The following is a 5,137-nucleotide window of genomic DNA, read 5'->3' on the forward strand; positions in this document are numbered from 1 at the left end:
ACACGATATCGCGCAGATGTTCATGAAAGTCTTGAACGTGAAATAAGTACCCCGACGGTAGCAAAATCTGGTCTAACGGGTCAGAATGTTCATGGATGATGGATAACTAAACCGATACAGGTTTGTGTTTAAGAATATCTGCGTGAAAAATGTCGCCACGATATAATTTGACTACACTACTGCCAAGAAAGTGCAATTTAGGCGGACCCGTGTGTGCGTTATGCTAAATGACACTGCGGTGTTTGTATTTGCTAGAATCGTGCAAATATTGACAGGTATCGTTTGGATAACCATCATGCATATTTGAGTGCACGTTCTAGCGTTTGTACGTCATCGACACTTGTTCCTCTATTAGATATTGTATCACGCTTAATCCATGTCATCAAGGCGCATTAATACATGCTTGATAATGCGTTTGGCAACACGATTTAAAGCACCGTTTATTGACGCTGATGCCATTGTGCTCATTCATGACACAAATACCAAACACGACAGGGGTAATCAGATACGCGTGTTTGAAGCAAAGGTTATCGATACCAGCAAGCATAAATAATTATTACGAGTGAAGTAACACAATCACGCCTTCTACCACTGTGTTGTTCCTCACGAACAGGCTAGTTTTTGTCTTGGATAGTCCAGTTACCAGTATCACAGAGTGTTCTCATAAACTGAAGTCTCAATAGATATTTAGTGTCAGGCAGGGCATTGATAATCGCAGATGCATGTATATAGATCATCTGGGCATCATGTACGATGTTTCCATCAGTAATACTATTGTATGGTGTTATACTTTGGTTTGAACCTTTATGAACATCTTTACGTTCATTCTACCACGTCGTGCAACTCTTACTTGACATCTCTGATAATCTCACAAGCGTCATCAAATTCATCTCTAGAAAATCCTACTCAAAGAGGAAATATGGTTATATGACCAGGATGGAAATCACTAACTCAGGGGCTGGGTCCAATGAAACAAAGATTTCCCCACGCCAAACAAACAATAGCGCCCACAGTCCGCATTACAAGGTTAGGCCGCCCTACCTGACATTTGTGCTGTAATTAATGCCTACAATCAATAACCACACACTGAAGATATCGTTGTCATCAATGCAATTAAAAGAAATCAAACTAAATTTTACAGGATGTTATGGGGAAATTGAGCATTTTACAAGAATACTATTCGTTGTTAAACTTTACCAAATATTACCAAAGACACTTCTAATTCATTATATATTAAGGACGTAATTGCAATGGTACCATAAAATTTAATCTAGCATTGTTGCATATCAATGCTATGAAGATATAGGACTTCCTTCATCCCACTCTACCCCACCTCAAAACTACGATGTCCAACCCTCCACCACCTCATCCGACAACATACATAGTTTAATGGTACCCCAAAACCTGATTGATAAAATATATTTCTTTTCTTTATTCATTCTAACGAAGACGTTAAAGTTTCTAAAAATTCCATGATCGTATTTAATTCAAAATGGTAAGAGGCATATTTGCACATATTTTACCTTTTTAATCTACCATGTACCAAGGCAATTCAAAGAAGTTTCCATTTTCATTTATGTCATGGATAAAGTCTAATTGACAGTTTGTTAGCTACATATATGTGTATGTATAGTTGTGTGTAATTGTTTATTCTCGCATGGATCATTTTGTAATTATTAGTACAAGTTCAAACACGTTTCTGGGGACCCCAGTAGTCTAAAGCGCTCACCATTTCGGGTCACCGCCATCTCATCTCTACGTAGGTTTGAGTCTCGGGCTCAACCAATGTGGACACGTAAGAAAGCTTACCAGTAGCTTCCAGTGGGTCGGTTGTTCTCGAATTGTTCGTCTACCAGTTACAATTGCAGCTTATTTACGCACTTCATTAAGCAATGAGTGAAGATGCATTTCATGGTAGCTGAAGGTTTGAAACTGATCGATCTAGCTACACATACAGCTTCTGGAATTTGCTCTGGAGTTCTCAAACTATTATTGCAATTTCTATTTTTTTTAAACTTTAAATTCTAATTATTTATGGAATAATATTCCGAACATTATTTTTGTAATTGGTTTTTATTACAACGTAAAGTTCCTGTTATTATTTACAGAAGGTAAATAAATCGTAGATCATAGCTAAATCGAGGACAATATCATCTTTTTGGCCTATCCAGGTTTTTTATGGATAATAACGGAGTTTATATTTCTACCTGATCATATTTGTGTCATTGTGCATACACCCTTTATTACACAGTTTGGCCGTTGAGTGTTGCGTTCACCTTAGCCGCCTCAGCCACTGTTATGAATGCTGAAATGTGTTTTAACGTCATTCAAAGCAACACTGATTTTTTTCTCAATGTAAACTGATTTTTCAGACTCCATCTTATGCATGGAAATTTTAAATTGCGTTTTGCTTTTTGAAAGTCATCAGTAGTCACATTATGGATTTATACATCTACTGAGTTACTAGTTCACGAATTTCAGAAGAGGAAAAAAATCCTTTTTTGCATCGGTATTTGATAGGGGACCCATGTGCCTAAGACAAATCTCTGATCCTCTGATGATATTTGCCTGTCTTAAAATGATACATATGATAATCTGATACTGTTTGACTAGTGGAACCTAGTACCAAGTGGTCAATGGCATGCCCCAGTAATCTAAGTGTACACCGTCAATTTGTCTATTTTTGCACGTCGTGCGATTCCTTGACATTTGATCACAGTTTTCCACCATTTGCTTTTGTATTAGAATTGCCAAATGTATACACGCACTAGGGGATGTATTAAGTTTGATTTTAATGAACCTTGAACATCAACATCATTCCTACACCTGTTTCCCACCTGATCATGGATGGTTATTCATAATGCACATTAAAAGTCATACCTTACTTCAATTTTGTAGCATATGTGTTCTTTGTTATTATTCTAACAAGCACCTGCATCATTCTGTCGTACATATGAGGATGTACGCTAACAGGTGTTTGTACCCGTTTGACTTTTTATATATATTTCTAATCTGAGAGCACGCATCTCGCTCCATAGGTTTTATGGGAAAATTTAAAATAGGAAAGCTGTATGATCACTTGTGCTTTATCACAGGTCATATACACATTAGACATTAAGTGGATGGATAGATCCCCACTTGGAGACGAAATCATGGACAAAATACTTAAAATACGACTTACTAACAAAATTCTTTCTGCACACACATAGGAAAGTATTAAAACAACTTTATCTAAAAATTCTTTCTTTCACGTTACAATTAGATACAGACTTGCAACTGTGCTGTAATCTAACTCAACGTAGCATGTCTCGGGTTCTATATTTGCACGTCGTGTCTATACATACAGTGAATGTACATAATTTCAAAATTTGGAACAACACTGCCGCATGGCAGATGATAGCCCGGAGATTTGTAAATTCATGTACCCTGGATAATATAATCTCATCAAAACTCTGATTTATACATTTGTGTGGAGGGAATTTCTTCTGAGCAATAAATGGTACTTAGAAATGGGTCAATGCCGCAAGATAATAGTTTTATAAGCGTTAAACATAATAACAGCAATGAAATACCATACCTGCATTCTACTATTTCCATGAATCTTTCTCTCTTTATCTGTTCTCTATCCCTCAATACAATAGATGTTCTCCACGAATCTTGTTCTAACCTTATATACCGCCTCAACACGTTTAGCTAAAACTGATGATGGTGAACCAATACCATCCATAACTTTAATAACACTTTAAAGTCAGGTCAAGATATTACTTTTGTACTGTGTACTAATCATTAATATCTTTTCAATTTTGCCTGTTTGAAATAGTTTAATTAAAGGACTGAAAATAGCAGATGAGACAGCATACACATTTAGTTAGTTGACAAGCAACAAATAGGCAAGCATTGTGGCTTCAATATCCATGTGAAATATATTTTATCAGACGTTTCTTGATACGAAAAGTCAAGATCTCCATAATTTCTTCATAACCAGATTCGAGAAGTTAAAACTAGGAGATTCCAATTCTGCATATAAATATACAGTGATTTAATCAGTGTGTGATGGCTAATACATCTTCTAAATGTTTACTCAATGAAAAATATCAAGAATGTACTAATACAATCAATACCCAATAAAGGGATACGAAGACAAAGAAGATTGATTGATTGTATTTTAACTGCGAATCAGCACTGTTAAGCTATTAAGCGCCAAACAAAATGTCATATGTATAATCTTTAAAAATTATAAAACGTCTCATATCGACCAGCGATACCAAAAGCAAGTAGTTGAAATTAAAACAATATGATGGTAACGGTGAAAGATAAAGCTTCCCGATCAACGGTGGCTGTAAATGGTATATGTTAATGAAGAATGATGAAAAGGTATTAAAAGGGGACAATATATATATATATATATATATATATATATATATATATATATATATATATATATATATATATATATATATATATATATATATATATATATATATATATATATATATATATATATTGTATAAACCTGCACCAGGTGATAGCATAAATAAAAGTTAGAGTTTAGAGTAAATGTGCACTGCTTCCAGGAACTCCACAATACGAGTGATGTTTATAGTATCAAAACGTTCCTTCATATTATGCACATTGTAATGCTGATCGCGCGTAGGTTGCAGGTCAAAACAATCTATCATAAAGTGCTTAACAGTGAATGGTTCATTGCAGGAAACGCACTCTGGTGGGTCTTCACCTTTTAGTATGTGGGAGTGGGTGATATAAGTATGACCAATTCGGATTCTTGCAATGACTATCACCTCCCTACGCATGGTTCAGTAGGATAGACTCCATTCTCCTAGAGTTGGCTTGATTGCATGAAGTTTTGTTATTCACTGCATCATTACATGATGCCTGCCACTTCTGACATAGGACTTTCTGACACTAGGATTAAAATCAGTATACGGTATTTTAAAATCAGGTGGTTCTTGAGTAAGGGCCATTTAACAACGCGATCCGCTTTTTCGTTAACTTTAATACATATAGGGCTAGGTGACCAACATAATCTTATATTGTGGGATACACTCAGCTAGGTATTTTTGACGAGCATGTTTTTCAATAATGGTTTTTCTAGTTTTCTATTGTGTAGTGACTGAAG

Source organism: Sinohyriopsis cumingii, chromosome 8 (genome assembly GCF_028554795.1).
Source record: "Sinohyriopsis cumingii isolate HCF-2022 chromosome 8, ASM2855479v2, whole genome shotgun sequence".
NCBI lineage: Eukaryota > Metazoa > Mollusca > Bivalvia > Unionida > Unionidae > Sinohyriopsis > Sinohyriopsis cumingii.